The sequence below is a fragment of the Canis lupus genome, unplaced genomic scaffold (assembly GCF_011100685.1).
Source record: "Canis lupus familiaris isolate Mischka breed German Shepherd unplaced genomic scaffold, alternate assembly UU_Cfam_GSD_1.0 chrUn_S498H660, whole genome shotgun sequence".
Taxonomy (NCBI): Eukaryota; Metazoa; Chordata; class Mammalia; order Carnivora; family Canidae; genus Canis; species Canis lupus.
The window spans coordinates 1,477-20,296 of record NW_023331433.1 but is presented as its reverse complement, the minus strand read 5'-3'; positions in this window follow the sequence as shown (position 1 = coordinate 20,296).

Below are 18,820 nucleotides of genomic sequence, written 5' to 3'. Positions count from 1 at the left end.
TTGAATTATATTTATCTGTTTGTAAGTCTGGGCTCCTCCACTGAAACAGTGACTCCTTAGAAGTGATGTACCACAAGTCTGGAGTCAGACTGTCTGGTTTACAAACCCCTGCACCAGCACACACTATATATATGAGCTTGAGGAAGCCACTCAGCTTCTTTAATCTCAAGTTTTCTCACCTATAAAATGAAATGCTCCATCATAAAAGTCCTCATAATAATTAAAAGAGAAAATGCATGTAAGGCTCCTACCCGTGTATCTGCCATACATTAAGGGCTGATGAATATTATACAAGATAATGTTTTTGATGGTAACGATAGGGGAGGTAGGAGAGCTAGGAGCGTGGCAGGAGGAGAGAGAGTGATGAAGAAAAAAAAGAAAGCAAGCAGCACACTTAACTTTGCAGTCCTTGGACCACTTCCCAGTGTCTGGCACCTAGGAAGTGTTCAACGCATGTTTCTTGGTTGAATGTTGTGCTACTTTACAGCACAGCTGAAGTGATAGTTACCAGCTCTTTTCTCATATGTGAGTCCTGGATTTTGAATGAACTTTCCGGATGCCAGCAGCTGCGGTGCTGATGGAGAGGGGGAGTAGAGGAGGACAAGGAGGGGAGGAGAGAGAAAAGGATCGTATTGGGAGTGCACAGGACAAGGCAAATTACCCTACTTTCCAGTTTTGTCTAAGTATTTCTACTGTTTTTGTTATTAGGAACTAAAACAGCCTTCAGGAAAAAAAAAAAAAAAAGTGAAGAGGTGCTGGATTCCCAGACTGCCGAGCAGCCCCACCGCTAGGCACCACCTGGGTCTAAGGACAGTCAAAGCAAACTTCTTTGATGTGCTTGGAGAGCCCGAGGGCAAAAACAGCAAGCAACCCAGCAAGGGGTTGGAATGCAAGGGGCCTGGAATGAAAATGTGTGTTCCTGCGGGGGACCCAGGGGGTGGAGGGAGGGACACAGCTCACTTAATAATGAAACCCTTGGACTAGAAAGGACTGGAACATGGGGAGTGCAAGGCATGAATGGAATAGCTTCCTCTGAAGGCCTTTATGCAGATAAAAACCTGATGCCCAGGACTTAGAAAACTGATAGACAGTCGTCAATTAATCCAAAAGACCAGGGAATTATGCTAGGGGTGCAGTGAGGGTGGCAAATGAGAGAATAAATTGGGGCAGAAGAACGAGAAGGTAGAGAGAGAAGCAGTGCTACTGCATTGATTACAAAGAATAAGAAGGGGTAAAAAAAAAAAAACTGCTCTTTGTTTTCATTAAATAACGGATGTTCCCCGAACCAGCAGTGGTGGATGATTTGCTTTTGCACTTGGTAGTAAAAAACAAAACAAAACAAAACAAAACAAAAAAATAAAATAAAAATATAATAAAATAAATAAAATATAAATGAAATGAAATAATAAAATAAATAAAATGAAATAATAAAATAAGTAAAGTAAAAAATAAAATAAATAAAATGAAATAATAACATAAATAAAATAAAGTAAAATAAAAAATAAAATAAATAAAAATAAAATGAAATAAAATAAAATAAAATGAAATAATAAAATAAATAAAATAAAGTAAAATAGGGATCCCTGGGTGGCGCAGCGGTTTGGACGCCTGCCTTTGGCCAGGGCGCGATCCTGGAGACCCGGGACTCGAGTTCCCAGCGTCGGGCTCCCGGTGCATGGAGCCTGCTTCTCCCTCTGCCTGTGTCTCTGCCTCTCTCTCTCTTGTGACTATCATAAATAAATAAAAATTAAAAAAAAAAAAAGAATAAAATAAAGTAAAATAAAAAATAAAATAAAATAAAAATAAAATGAAATAAAATAAAATATAAATAAAATGAAATAATAAAATAAATAAAATAAAGTAAAATAAAAATAAAATAAATAAAATGAAATAATAAAATAAATAAAATAAAGTAAAATAAAAAATAAAATAAATGAAATAAAATAAAATAAATGAAAAAAAATAAATAAAAAATAAAAAATAAATTAATAATAAAAAAAAAAAAATAAAATGAAATATAAAATATAATAAAATAAGTAAAATAAAAAAAAAAAAATAAAAAATAAAAGTAAAATAAAATAAAGAAAAAAAAAAAAAAATGAAAAAAAAATAATAAAATAATAAAAAAAAAAATAAAATAAAATAAAATAATAAAGAAATGAAATAGGGGATCCCGGGTTGTCAGCGGTTAGCGCCGCCTTCAGACCAGGGCGTGACCCTGGAGACCGGGGATCGAGTCCCGCGTGGGGCCCCGGTGGAGCCTGCTCCTCCTCTGCCTGTGTCTCCGCCTCTCCTCTCTATCTCTGTGTCTATCATGAATAAATAAATAAATCTTAAAAAGCAAAAAAAGAAATGAAATACAATAAAGGTAGGGAGGAAAAAAAAAGAAGGAAAGAACAAGGAAAAGAGCGATGCTTTCGTCGGGCTCCCCCTGCGCCTCCGGCCTCGCCGCCCCCCCGCCCTTCCTGCAGAGCCGAGCTGGTGTGGAGCGCAGCCCGCGAGGCGGGAAGCTGACCTGCTCCCCCCCCCCCAACCCGCTGCCATCCGCTCGTGGACCCTCCCTCGCGCCCGCGGGTCCCCAGCGCCCCAGGGTCCCCCCCCCCCCCTGCGCCGCCTCGCACACCCGCTGCGGCCCGAGGGCGCGTCGCTGCAGCTGGGGCCTGGCCAGGCGCTGCGATCCTGGGCCTGAAGCCGCGGAGGGAGTCCTGTCCGCGCCACGGCGGGGGGCGCCCGGGGTCCTACCCCGCGGGAAGGGCCACCGCGCCTGCTGTCGGTGACGGTGACGAGCAGTCCTGACTCCTGTCCCGAAGTGGGGGGACTGGCTCCACGGAGGAATGCCCCCCCCCCCGCGGGCGTTTGAACAGATACGCAAGTACCCTGTGGTTCTTTTATTATTATTATTTTTTAGATTTATTTTATTATCCATGAGAATGAATGAATGAATGAATGAATGAATGAATGAATGAATGAATAAATATTTATTCATGAGAATAAATAAGTAAAGAGAGAGGCAGAGACAAGGCAGAGGGAGGGAGAAGCAGGCTCCCTGCAGGGAGCCCAGATGCAGGACTCATCCCTCGACCCTGGGGTCATGACCTGAAACCGAACACCGGCAGGTGCTCCACCGCTGAGCCCCCAGGCGTCCCTACTGTGTGGTTCTTGTCATTATCATGGACAGGTTTCCCAAAGAAGTCCGAGGTTTTCCCAAAATTTTGCCTGGCAATGCTCCCGGTAGCCCCACTTAACCTTATAACCCCCCATTACAGATGGATTTATTTTCCAGATAATACTGTCTACCCATGATGATCCACTTAAAGGGATACCTGAACCTCCCAAGGATAAATGCAACTACCGTTACCCAAAGGAATTCTCCGGAACCAGGAATAGGTGACTCTTGGAAGGTTGCAGCTTGAATGGCTCTCTCACAACTGGAGACAGCCTTGTGAAATACCTGACAAAACGGCCCGAGTTGGTTGCACAAAGTGAGAGGCCTGCTCATCTGAGTGGTTCCGGGAGATTGTGTTATGTGTGGGTGAGACTACTGATCAAGGCATAACTGATACATAGAAAGTTACAGAACTGATGGGGGAAACGAACATCATAAGAAATCCTTGGACAATATCTGAAAGGGAGCATTTAATTCTCTGCCACTTCAAGCAAAAGGAACGGTTGAGCTTTCACAATGCTGTACATTACCCAGTCAGCCAATAAAATATAATCCCCACTCAGGCAATTAGAGGAGATCGCAGGGTTGCAGTTGCAGTTGGGATTTTAGCTTGGTTAAAGCAAATAAAATACTGTAGAAGAAATGAAATCAAACTTGTTGAAACTTGGATTTGCAGAAATATAAGGTAGCTTGGAGAAGATGAATTCAGGTGGAAAATGACCTTTTATTATGTTCAGGAAGGCATTAGAATGTCAGGAGAAATGCTGGAAGGAGATTATTACTATAAGCACAGTTGACAAGTTCCATTTGTTGAGTATCTTGGATGGAGGAAGGAAACCCGCATTTCAGGAGGCGATTAAAAAAAGCTCTGCAAAGTGCTCAGTAATCCAAGAAGACTGGAGTGGGGAAGGGACGTGTTGCTCTTGGTCTCTGAGAGGCTCCAGGAAGCCTCAAAGGACCCCTCTAGTTCACCACACATTTGCCTGTCCTTGTCAGACTTTGTACCAGGGGGATTCTGTGAGCTCTGAGATGGGAGGGATACAATGTGTGCATGTATTGTGTGCATGAGTGTGTGTATATATACTTATATTCAGAGATTCAAAGTAAAATATGGACATATATAGTCAAATATCTATATGTGTGTCTATATTCAGAGATTTAGAGGGCATTGTCAAAAATATAAATTATTTTTTGTACTAAAGTAAAGTAATAGGTAGCTATTGTTTTATATTTTGAAGGCCATGTCCATTTGAGATATATTACACACCTATGTTGCCTTGAGGGCTAGCATCCCCATTTTAAGATGAGGAAATGTGGATAAAATAAGGGAAATGAGGGATGCCTGGGTGGTTGAGTGGTTAAGCATCTGCCTTCAGCTCAGGTCATGATCTCAGCGCCCTAGGATGGAGCCCCATGTTGAGTTGGGCTTGAACTCAGTGGGCGTGAAGGGAGTATGTTCCTCCCCTCCTCTCTCTGCCCCTCTCCCTTTACCCTACTCGTACACACTTTTTCTCAAATAAATGAAATGTTTTAAAAAATAAGGGAAGTGATTTTCCCATTGTCCTTTTCACTTTGTCACAAAATCATTCACAGTATTTGTGATTCATAAGCATGAGCTTTAAAACCACATGGACTTCAACACAATCTCCCCCCACACCCCTGCTTTTTTTGAGTAGGTCCATATGGATTCCAATGTGGGGCTTGAACTCATGACCCTGAGATCAAGACTGAGCTGAGATCAAGAGTCACCTCACCAACTTAGCCACCCAGGGGTAAACACAGCCCTTTATTTTATTTTTATTAATCATGAGAAAACACACACAGAGAGAGAGGCAGAGACACAGGCAGAGGCAGCAGAAGCAGGCTCCCTGCCAGGAACCCGATGTGGGACTCAAACCCCAGGACTCCAGGATCACGCCCTGGGCTGAAGGCAGGGGCCGCTGAGCCATCCAGGCGCCCCAACACATCCATTTTCTAAACCATCTCCCTCTTTCCTTTTAGTTTGAATATTTAATTGAAATTCTGTTAAAATTTTCAACATTCTCCATACATGCTCACTTCCTGTTCTTTTTCTTTGTTTTGTTTTTCTCCTTAGCACTTTATTTAATGCACTTTGCATTTTACATGTGCAGCTTGGTTTTTGCACATGCTTTTCTGCTCCAGGGAATACATTCAGTGAAGGGAAGGAATTATTTTCAGTGTGGAGGGGGGGGAGGGAATGCAAGTGGGGACTACTTTTTATTTGTTGTATTCCCAGTGCCAAAAAAGTACTTAGCAAATAGTAGGCACTCAGTAAATATTTGTTAAATGAATACACATATGCGTGAATGAACGAGTGCTTGAAAATGGTCCATTTGTCCATTTGATTCTGAGTAGCATCTTTCTGCTACTGCTTTTTGTAATCAATGGGCTCTAATTAATTACTTATAAGAAAAATAATAAAAATAAGCTCATTGAAGATCCCTGGACACTGATAGGGAGATGATTCCTGCCTTGTTTCCCTTAGTTTGAGAATCAACAAAAGGCAGTGTTTGGATTCTGACTCCAGATCTCCAAACGATGTCTCTGCTCTGGGCAGGGAGTATTTTGTATGTCTAGTGTCTTGCTGCTTCCTACTCTCCCTTCATTTTGCTCTCAAATGTTCACAACCCTCAGGAAACACCCCTGCCTACACTCAGCCAGGAATGTATTTTTCCTGGACCAGTGCCTTTTACTTTGGATCTTTCCAGACTTTTTCCTCCTCATTAAATTTTACCTGTCCTTTTTTTCCACTCTCTCTGATGTCTGCTTTCTGTACAGTTTTATGTCCTAGGTAATATATTTTATTTTGTTAGAATCAAGTAGTCTCAGAATGGGAAGGCCACGTATTATGGCTTCTCTCCTAGTGAAGCCAATCTTTCTAACATTGGCCAGTGAAAAGCTCTGTGTGGAAGATTTCAGTCTCTGGACATAAGACAGATGTGCTTTCTGCCTTTTACAAATTATGTGACTTTGGGCAACTTAACATCTGTAAGCTCCAGGCCTTCATTCAAGAATGGCGTCAAAATAGATCTTTTATCCTAGGGCCACTGTGAATATTAAATAGGAAAATTCGGAGGAGGGGAAGATGGCGGGAGAGGAGGGTCCCCAAGTCACCCTCCCCACCAAATTACCTAGAAAACCTTCAAATTATCCTGAAAATCTACGAATTCGGCCTGAGATTTAAGAGAGACCAGCTGGAACGCTACGGGGAGAAGAGGTCGCGCTTCTATCAGGTAGGAGGACGGGGACAAAGAAATAAAGACACAAAAGGCCTCCGAGGGGGAGGGGCCGCGAGAGGAGCCGGGCTGAGGCCGGGGCGAGGGTCCCCAGGACAGGAGAGCCCGTCCGGAGACGCAGGAGCTGCACCGACCTTCCCGGGCGGAAAGGGGCTCAGGGAGGTGGAGCAGGACCCGGAGGGCGGGGAGGCCCGCGGGCTCCGGGGACACTAACAGGCACCTGCGCCCGGGGGGAGTGCGCCGAGCCTAAGGGCTGCAGCGGCACGGGGGAACCGGAGCAGCTCGGGGGGATCGGGGGGGCTCAGCGGAGGGGGATTCGGGGGGGGGGGAGGGGGCTCGGGGGGGGCTGGGGGGGCTGGGGCGGGCTCCGCGGAGGGGGATGCGGGGGGGAGCAGCTCGGGGGGCTCGGGGGGCGGCTCCGCGGGAGGGGGCTGCGGGGGGGAGCAGCGGGGAGGGGGGGCGGGGGGGGGAGGGGGCTGAGGGGGGAGGGAGCAGCTCGGGGGGCTCGGGGGCGGCTCCGCGGAGGGGGCTGCGGGGCGGGAGCACGGGGGGGGGGCTCGGGGGCGGCTCCGGGAGGGGGGCTGGGGGGGGAGCAGCTCGGGGGGGCTCGGGGGCGGCTCCGCGGAGGGGGCTGCGGGGCAGGAACAATTAAAAGACCTTGAAGATAGATTAAGGGAAATAAACGACAGCCTGAGGAAGAAAAACCTACGTTTAATTGGGGTTCCGAGGGCGCCGAAAGGGACAGAGGGCCAGAATATGTATTTGAACAAATTCTAGCTGAAAACTTTCCTAATCTGGGAAGGGAAACAGGCATTCAGATCCAGGAAATAGAGAGATCCCCCCTAAAATCAATAAAAACCGTTCAACACCTCGACATTTAATAGTGAAGCTTGCAAATTCCAAAGATAAAGAGAAGATCCTTAAAGCAGCAAGAGACAAGAAATCCCTGACTTTTATGGGGAGGAGTATTAGGGTAACAGCAGACCTCTCCACAGAGACCTGGCAGGCCAGAAAGGGCTGGCAGGATATATTCAGGGTCCTAAATGAGAAGAACATGCAACCAAGAATACTTTATCCAGCAAGGCTCTCATTCAAAATGGAAGGAGAGATAAAGAGCTTCCAAGACAGGCAGCAACTGAAAGAATATGTGACCTCCAAACCAGCTCTGCAAGAAATTTTAAGGGGGACTCTTAAAATTCCCCTTTAAGAAGAAGTTCAGTGGAACATCCACAAAAACAAGGACTGAATAGATATCATGATGACACTAAACTCATATCTCTCAATAGTAACTCTGAATGTGAACGGGCTTAATGACCCCATCAAAAGGCGCAGGGTTTCAGACTGGATAAAAAAGCAGGACCCATCTATTTGCTGTCTACAAGAGACTCATTTTAGACAGAAGGACACCTACAGCCTGAAAATAAAAGGTTGGAGAACCATTTACCATTCGAATGGTCCTCAAAAGAAAGCAGGGGTAGCCATCCTTATATCAGATAAACTAAAATTTACCCCAAAGACTGTAGTGAGAGATGAAGAGGGACACTATATCATACTTAAAGGATCTATTCAACAAGAGGACTTAACAATCCTCAATATATATGCCCCGAATGTGGGAGCTGCCAAATATAAATCAATTATAACCAAAGTGAAGAAATACTTAGATAATAATACACTTATACTTGGTGACTTCAATCTAGCTCTTTCTATACTCGATAGGTCTTCTAAGCACAACATCTCCAAAGAAACGAGAGCTTTAAATGATACACTGGACCAGATGGATTTCACAGATATCTACAGAACTTTACATCCAAACTCAACTGAATACACATTCTTCTCAAGTGCACATGGAACTTTCTCCAGAATAGACCACATACTGGGTCACAAATCGGGTCTGAACCGATACCAAAAGATTGGGATGTCCCCTGCATATTCTCAGACCATAATGCCTTGAAATTAGAACTAAATCACAACAAGAAGTTTGGAAGGACCTCAAACACGTGGAGGTTAAGGACCATCCTGCTAAAAGATGAAAGGGTCAACCAGGAAATTAAGGAAGAATTAAAAAGATTCATGGAAACTAATGAGAATGAAGATACAACCGTTCAAAATCTTTGGGATGCAGCAAAAGCAGTCCTAAGGGGGAAATACATCGCAATACAAGCATCCATTCAAAAACTGGAAAGAACTCAAATACAAAAGCTAACCTTACACATAAAGGAGCTAGAGAAAAAACAGCAAATAGATCCTACACCCAGAGAAGAAGAGAGTTAATAAAGATTCGAGCAGAACTCAACGAAATCGAGACCAGAAGAACTGTGGAACAGATCAACAGAACCAGGAGTTGGTTCTTTGAAAGAATTAATAAGATAGATAAACCATTAGCCAGCCTTATTAAAAAGAAGAGAGAGAAGACTCAAATTAATAAAATCATGAATGAGAAAGGAGAGATCACTACCAACACCAAGGAAATACAAACGATTTTAAAACATATTATGAACAGCTATACGCCAATAAATTAGGCAATCTAGAAGAAATGGACGCATTCCTGGAAAGCCACAAACTACCAAAACTGGAACAGGAAGAAATAGAAAACCTGAACAGGCCAATAACCAGGGAGGAAATTGAAGCAGTCATCAAAAACCTCCCAAGACACAAGAGTCCAGGGCCAGATGGCTTCCCAGGGGAATTTATCAAACGTTTAAAGAAGAAACCATACCTATTCTACTAAAGCTGTTTGGAAAGATAGAAAGAGATGGAGTACTTCCAAATTCGTTCTATGAGGCCAGCATCACCTTAATTCCAAACCAGACAAAGACCCCACCAAAAAGGAGAATTACAGACCAATATCCCTGATGAACATGGATGCAAAAATTCTCAACAAGATACTGGCCAATAGGATCCAACATACATTAAGAAAAATTATTCACCATGACCAAGTAGGATTTATCCCTGGGACACAAGGCTGGTTCAAACCCGTAAAACAATCAATGTGATTCATCATATCAGCAAGAGAAAAACCAAGAACCATATGATCCTCTCATTAGATGCAGAGAAAGCATTTGACAAAATACAGCATCCATTCCTGATCAAAACTCTTCAGAGTGTAGGGATAGAGGGAACATTCCTCGACATCTTAAAAGCCATCTATGAAAAGACCACAGCAAATATCATTCTCAATGGGGAAGCACTGGGAGCCTTTCCCCTAAGATCAGGAACAAGACAGGGATGTCCACTCTCACCACTGCTATTCAACATAGTACTGGAAGTCCTAGCCTCAGCAATCAGACAACAAAAAGACATTAAAGGCATTCAAATTGGCAAAGAAGAAGTCAAACTCTCCCTCTTCGCCGATGACATGATACTCTACATAGAAAACCCAAAAGTCTCCACCCCAAGATTGCTAGAACTCATACAGCAATTGGTAGCGTGGCAGGATACAAAATCAATGCCCAAATCAGTGGCATTTCTATACACTAACAATGAGACTGAAGAAAGAGAAATTAAGGAGTCAATCCCATTTACAATTGCACCCAAAAGCATAAGATACCTAGGAATAAACCTAACCAAAGAGGTAAAGGATCTATACCCTAAAAACTATAGAACACTTCTGAAAGAAATTGAGGAAGACACAAAGAGATGGAAAAATATTCCATGCTCATGGATTGGCAGAATTAATATTGTGAAAATGTCAATGTTACCCAGGGCAATTACACGTTTAATGCAATCCCTATCAAAATACCATGGACTTTCTTCAGAGAGTTAGAACAAATTATTTTAAGATTTGTGTGGAATCAGAAAAGACCCCGAATAGCCAGGGGAATTTTAAAAAAGAAAACCATATCTGGGGGCATCACAATGCCAGATTTCAGGTTGTACTACAAAGCTGTGGTCATCAAGACAGTGTGGTACTGGCACAAAAACAGACACATAGATCATGGAACAGAATAGAGAACCCAGAAGTGGACCCTGAACTTTATGGTCAACTAATATTCGATAAAGGAGGAAAGACTATCCATTGGAAGAAAGACAGTCTCTTCAATAAATGGTGCTGGGAAAATTGGACATCCACATGCAGAAGAATGAAACTAGACCACTCTCTTTCACCATACACAAAGATAAACTCAAAATGGATGAAAGATCTAAATGTGAGACAAGATTCCATCAAAATCCTAGGAGAACACAGGCAACACCCTTTTTGAACTCGGCCATAGTAACTTCTTGCAAGATACATCCACGAAGGCAAAAGAAACAAAAGCAAAAATGAACTATTGGGACTTCATCAAGATAAGAAGCTTTTGCACAGCAAAGGATACAGTCAACAAAACTCAAAGACAACCTACAGAATGGGAGAAGATATTTGCAAATGACTATCAGATAAAGGGCTAGTTTCCAAGATCTATAAAGAACTCTTAAACTCAACACCAAAGAAACAAACAATCCAATCATGAAATGGGCAAAAGACATGAAGAGAAATCTCACAGAGGAAGACATAGACATGGCCAACATGCACATGAGAAAATGCTCTGCATCACTTGCCATCAGGGAAATACAAATCAAAACCACAATGAGATACCACCTCACACCAGTGAGAATGGGGAAAATTAACAAGGCAGGAAACCACAAATGTTGGAGGGATGCGGAGAGAGAAAAGGGAACCCTCTTACACTGTTGGTGGGAATGTGAACTGGTGCAGCCACTCTGGAAAACTGTGTGGAGGTTCCTCAAACAGTTAAAAATAGACCTGCCCTACGACCCAGCAATTGCACTGTTGGGGATTTACCCCAAAGATCAGATGCAATGAAACGCCGGGACACCTGCACCCCGATGTTTCTAGCAGCAATGGCCACAATAGCCAAACTGTGGAAGGAGCCTCGGTGTCCATCGAAAGATGTGGATAAAGAAGATGTGGTATGTATACAATGGAATATTCCTCAGCCATTAGAAATGACAAATACCCACCATTTGCTTCAACGTGGAGAACTGGAGGGTATTATGCTGAGTGAGTAAGTAAGTCAATCGGAGAAGGACAAACATTATATGTTCTCATTCATTTGGGGAATATAAATAATAGTGAAAGGGAATAGAAGGGAAGGGAGAAGAAATGTGTGGGAAATATCAGAAAGGGAGACAGAACATAAGACTCCTAACTCTGGGAAACGAACTAGGGGTGGTGGAAGGGGAGGAAGGGGGGGGGGGGGGTGAATGGGTGCTGGGCACTGCCGGGGGGGGCACTTGACAGGATGAGCACTGGGTGTTATTCTGTATGTTGGTAAATTGAACACCAATAAAAAATAAATTTATTTAAAAAAAATAGGAAAATTCAGGGAGAGTGCATGGAATCATTGCTTACCAGTAGCTACCACTAATAAATATTATCTATGACTAATAATATCTTTGACAAATGGTCTTTCAGACTCCATTTCAATGCCATCAGTGTTGGAGAAGGAGATCACCACTTTCTTGAGTCACTCAGAATTCTATTTGAAGATGCATTGTCCACCTGCTATAAAGACCTTTATAACTAGCCTAACCTGCTCCCTTATAACTTCTATCCATTGGCCCCCAGTGTTTACTTGGAGAAACATAGTATACATATGTGTTGTTATGGACTGAACTTTGTGTCCTCTTAAATTCATATATTGAAGCCCTAACCCTCAATGTGATCTTATTTAGAGATGAGGTTTGGGCAAGTCATTAAATTTGGATAATGTCATGAGAATGGTGCTCTCATGATGGGATTAGTGACCTAAAGAAAATGGAAGAGACAAGAGAGCGCTCTCTGCATAAATACGCAGTGAGGAAAGGACAGGTGAATACACAGCAAAATGGGGGCCATTGCAAACCAGGAAGAGAGCTTACAAAGAACCAAATCTACTGGCACTTTGGCTTAGACTGCCCAGACTCTAAAATTGTGAGACATAAAATCTGGTTTTTAAGCCACCCAATCTATGGTATTTTGTTATAGCAGCCTGAGTTGACTAAGACATGTGTCCTCTCTTTCACAAGGAAATCTTTGAAATTCTTTTTTTTTTTTTTTAAGATTTTATTATGTTCATGAGAGACACACACACACAGAGAGACAGACATAGGCAGAAGGAGAAGCAGGCTCCTCACAGGGAGCTCGATGTAACTCAATCTCGGATCCCAGGATCATGCCCTGAGCTGAATGCAGATGCTCAACCCTTGAGCCACCCAGGCATCCCAATCTTTGAAATTTCTAAATACAATACCCCATCTCTATCTTCTCCATTTCAAGCTAAGATTTTCCAATTCCTTCCACTAACATTTACCTGTAGTGATTTCTCACCCCATCACCACTGACTGCTCTCCTCATGATAACATATAGTTTACCTCCGTGCCTCTTTATGAGCTAAATGAGAAAAAGATTCAATAGTCTAAGTGTGTTTTAACCAGTACAGATTACAGGGAAGATATTATCTTCCATGATCTGAGCTTTCTATTCTTAGTAGAGGCTGAGATCTTATTAAATTTCTTGACAATCATGTCACACAGTTGGAGGTATGTCTAGCTTGTCAACAAGTTAGAAGTGGAGTAAGAACCCCATATCTTTTTCACATGAGACACTGATGAGCCAGGTTCAGCTTGTTCTGTACATGAGTAACCCAGCAGCAGTGTTTAAATTTATTTCTCTTCATTCACATTTAAGAAAACTCTGGAGACAATGCCTCTTCAACCTGTTGTTCCCAATTTTTTTCTTTTTCCTTTCAATACACATTAATGAATGTTCACATGAAATACAGATGCCCATGGGCACACCAATGATTATTTGAAATTTCTATCTGCCATTTTAACTCCACTCTTTACTATTATGTGCAAAAAAGCACATCAGAATTTGAGTACCAAAGAACTAAATGTGAAAAGCAATAGCCTAAAGCTTTTAGAAGACTGCATTGATTAATATCTCCATGATGTTAAGGAAGAAAAGAATTCTTTCCACAGTGTCATAAAAGAAGAAAGAAAGCACAGATAATGAAGGAAGAAGCGGAGACATGTGGTTTCATTAAAACAAAAGACATCACGAATCCACATAAACAGAATGACAGATATTTACAATATATATTTGACAAAAGACTAATGTGTTCCTCCAAATTATGAAGAATTTTTACAAGTTATCAAGAGAAAGGTGATCAATAGAAAAATGGGCAAAAAGACTTGAACATGTACGTCACAGGAGAAAAAACGTGTTTGGACAAAAATCATTTGAAAACATTTAGGTATAGTAATCAAGGAAATGTAACTTAAAACTCAATGAGATAGCTAGCATTTGATATCCACTAGAGCTGTAAGTTTAAATGCATAATAATATCAAATACAAGGGAACAGTTACAGTAATGAGAGTTCTCATACTCTAGTGATGAGATTGTCAACTGATAACAACCAGTCTGGAAAACATTTGGGCATGCAATAGTCAAAATAAAAGTAAGCATATGCTATATATTACATAGTAGAGAGACCAAGATGCTATAAAATAAAATCCCAGTGATGTTCGCCTTTCATATAATAATTCCTGACCTGAGACTAATTTTGAGGATGGCCTCTTCCACAGTCATTTGAGAACTCATCTATCGCATTAGCTGACTCTTTCTTAGGCCATTGTCTATATTGATTGGTATGGTCTATATCCTGAATTGCAGGCATATCAACGTCCCAGAGTGTGGAAAGGTGAATGACAGCATAAGGAAGTGCACATCAATTTGTTAAGGTCGAGACTAGAAAGTCTTACTTCCATTTCACTTAGACTACATTGATAAGAACTTAGTCACATGACTAAAAAATGGCTGTAAGAAGGCTAGGAAATGTCTTCTCTAGTGTTCTGTTTTATAGAATAGGAAGAAAGTAGATAGGAATGAGCAATCTCTACCATACCCTATGACACAGCAATTTTATTTGTAGTTACGTACCCTAAAGACTTATTTCTTTTCTTTTTTTTTAAATTTTAAATTTATTTATGACAGTCACAGAGAGAGAGAGAGAGAGGCAGAGACACAGGCAGAGGGAGAAGCAGGCTCCATGCACCTGGAGCCCGACGTGGGATTCGATCCCGGGTCTCCAGGATTGCGCCCTGGGCCAAAGGCAGGAGTCAAACCGCTGTGCCACCCAGGGATCCCTAAAGACTTATTTCTAATGTGCACCTGAAGACATTGTACAGGGCAGCCCGGGTGGCTCAGCAGTTAGCGCTGCCTTCAGCCCAGGACGTGATCCTGGAGACCGAGGATCAAGTCCCATGTCAGGTCTCCTGCATGGAGCCTGCTTCTCCCTCTGCCTGTGTCTCTGGCTCTCTCTGTCTCTCTGTGTCTCTCATGAATACATAAATAAAATCTTAAAAAAAAAGAAGACATTGTGTAAAAATATTCATAGTAGCATTGTTGTAGTAACAAAAAAATCTGAAATTAATTAAATTATCCATCAAAAATGGACAGAATAGGGATCCCTGGGTGGCGCAGCGGTTTAGCGCCGGCCTTTGGCCCAGGGCGCGATCCTGGAGACCTGGGATCGAATCCCGCGTCCGGCTCCCGGTGCATGGAGCCTGCTTCTCCCTCTGCCTATGTCTCTGCCTCTCTCTCTCTCTCTCTGTGACTATCATAATAAATTAAAAAAAAAATAAAAAAAATGGACAGAATAAGTGAAAGGAGATGTACAACAAACTACTATATAGGCACAAAATAAACAAAGCTACCCATCAACATAGATGAATGTCACAGAAATGTTAAAAAGTAAGAAAGTCATAGAAGATACACTGGATGATTCTTTTGCATAAAGTTTTTAAAAGGGGCAAAAATTTTAAAATGTAACGTTTAGGGATAACTACATGAGTGGTAAATGGAAGAAAAATAAGAGATAAAGTCTCAAAAGTCAGGATTATGAGTAGCTGTCTTTGTGCAGAAAAGTAGAAAAATTCGGAAAAACCACTCATGCTACTAGCATTGATGTACTTATTTACTGGATGGTGACTACATAAGTTTCTTCTTTTCTGTATGTATATATTGAATAACCTTTTTCTGAAAAAAGCAAATTTAAAAAGTAAGCAATTTTTAAAACTCCGTATTTGAAGTACATGTTAACTAATTATTTGTGACATGTAGTTTGCAATACGTGTGTCAAAACAGCATAATCATTGTTTTACCCAGAAGATGAATTCATGGGGAAAATTTCAGCCATTCAGGGACCAGATGTCAGGAAAGACATTTTGGAGATGTTGGGGAATTCTCTTTCTTTTTTCTTTCTTCTTTCTTTTCTTTCTTTCTTTCTTCTTTCTTTCTTTCTTCTTTCTTTCTTTCTTTCTCTTTCTTTCTTCGTCTTTTCTTTCTTTCCTTAGATTTATTTATTTATTATTTTTATTTATTTATTTTTAAATATTTTATTTATTTATTCATGAGAGACAGAGAGAGTGAGAAGCAGAGACACAAGCAGAGGGAGAAGCAGGCTCCATTCAGGGAGTCCGTTGCGGGACTGAATTCTGGGACTCCAGGATCATGACCTGAGCCAAAGGCAGACGCTCAACCCCTGAGCCACCCAGGCATCCCTATTTATTTATTTTAGAGAGAGAGAGAAAGAGAGAGAGAGCATGAACATGAGTATGAACAGGGGGAGGAGAAGAGGAAGAGGGAGAGAGATAATCCCAGAGTCCCCGCTGAGTGTGGAGCCTGACATGGGCTCAATCCCAGGACCCTAAGATCATGACCTGAGCAGAAATCAAGAGTTGGACACTAAAACTGACCAAGCAATCCCAGAACCTTAGTACTCTTTCTATCACATAACGCAAGCTCCATTTTTCTCTCTTCTGTCCTCCAGGTAGGTCAACTCATCTGTGCCCATCTGTGCACAAGTCATACAAGAAAGCATAAACTCTGTACTAAGTATATAACCAATAATTGTGATTTTAACAAGTAGCAAGCCTATGTTAATGTCCTCTTTGATGCTTTGATGCAGCATAGTGATGGGAACATGGCTCTTGAATCAGAGATTTGGGTTAATATCCTGGTTCCGCCCTGTAACCACAGACAATCTTCTCAACATCACTACCTCTCCTCTCCTTTTCTTCATCTGTAAAATGGGGATAGTTTAATACATACTTTATAGAGGTTATTGGAGAGGTTAAATAATATAAAGTATAATAATTTCATACATGCCTATTACATAGTAGGTACTTAAAAATGTTAAGTTAAAAAACACAATAATAGAAACCTTTTTTTCAGTTAGCAATTGGTTAATACTAAGAGATGTAGAAATGTAACACAGTGCCAGGCCAAATATAGAGTTTTAAAAATTTGTTACATATGTGCAATAACTAGTTCTAACATGTGATAGTCCTGGCATGTAATGGGCACTCAATAAATCTTAGCTTCCTTTTATTTTAAGATATTTGGAAGCTTTGTCCTGTTTCTTTCAATATGTTATTATCCATGAATCTACTAATTAGAGTCACAAGTTATAATTAGGAGGTAGACTATCCTACAAGAGCAAGTCAGTCTCTCTAGAGAGTTGTAAATTTTTATTCTGAAATTTTGTTTATGTCTGGAGGTCAGAATCCCAAGGGATCAACAGCGTGAAATAAAATAATATAAAATTAAATGGAACAACTATACATGCACTTTTATTACTATAATGGTATGTAACAGGAACTTAGTGAACTTGAGTTTTCTTTTCCTCGCTTGTATTTGCTTCAGATGCTATATAAAACACTGTCAATTTATCTTTGTCTTTGGAATTTGAGTTAGATTTTTGGAAATAGCTAAATGCTACTCAGAGCCAAGTATAGTGAATAATATAAATGAACAAGTTGAATAATACCATTTTTGGTCAAAAAGGGTTGTGATGAAATTAATGAGACATTTACTTGTACAAGCTTGTAAACCGGCTCTGAAAGCAATTCTAAAAAGGAGCTCCACACATGGTTTAGGCAGTGATAATATCTTTGGAATAATTTTAAAGACTCCTTTTCACCTCATCAAGCCATGTTGACTCCACCCACATGTGGTATAGCCATATCACTTATTAAGATATTGAAATAAACCTGTACCTATTACTAATAGCTCCTAACCTAAATTCCTCTGAATATGTTTTCCCCAACTTCAGCTGCGTTATCCATACGTTAGGTTAACTCATGGAATAGCAAGGGGTCTCAAACTCACTTTAACACTACAGCTAGTGTCAATTTTGATTGGTTGTTGCTAGTGCCAATCAGTCTACTAATTGCTTTGAATGTTACCACTGTCCGTCATACTGTCTGACCAGCAATTTCATGGTTCTGGCAATGCTCATTTGGATGTTAAGCTTGGATAGTTTGTATAACATCAACAACAACATCTTTCTGAGGTGGATAGAACAGAAAATTAGAAGTTCTTCTGATCACTTTCAGAATTCATTCCTTAATAAGATGCCACACGCATTAGATTAAGACTTGAGAGATAGCTATCATCAGCAAATAAATGCTTTCTTGCTATTTGCAATACAGATAGGAAAGAATCTTAAATATTTCTGGAGTGAATTCCAACACCTTTATAGACATTAAAGCATAATTAATCCTGCCAAAGAAACTCCATGGGATTCCTCTGCATGATAAAAAAACAAGCAGGGTAAATTCCTAGATGCTTATATGGCAGATAGGACAGATCAATTAAATCTGGAGACGTGGCAGGACAAAAATCTGTGAAAATCCATTTAAGTATTTACGGTCCATTTACTTTCACAGTTTCAGTTGTTCCCCATTGTACTCATCTCATTGATATTTTATTGGGTCACAGAATGGTGACTGTTTCATGTTTGTCATAAATAACCCCACCTTATCGGGAATTTTCTATTAGGGTTTCGTTGGCATTGATCGTGATTGCCAGCTATTTGCAGTAGATGATCATACACTCAGGTTGGAGCAGCAGCTTACCTACCTTAATCCCAAAGATGCTGTTATGAAGTGAGCATGGTGTTAATACATAAGACATGTCATAAAATTTTTTTTTGATTTTTAAAATATGTTTCTTTATATACATTTCTGTCCCTTACATTTTACAGGAAAGCGAAAAAAAGAAAAAAAGAAAAAACAAAAAACAATGGAAAATAGAACCAAAGAACTTTAAGATTGCCAGGTCTCCAGTACTTAACACAGTGCTTGGCACCTAAAGGCATTCAATCAACTATAGTTAGTGAGGGAGAACTGTGTGGGCATAGAAACAATGTGCCTTAAGTACTTTGAACAGTTACAATTTTGGAAGTCTGGGCTGCAGACCCTGTGGTTAGCCCAGAGTGGAGCAGTCAAGGCCCCTGACCCTCCCCAGTTTAATTTCTAACTTGAAAGAACTGCATGGGATATGGTATATAGGATGTTTCTGGGCCATGTTGTCAAAGCTTTCTCGTATTGAAAAACAGAGTCGCTTTAAAA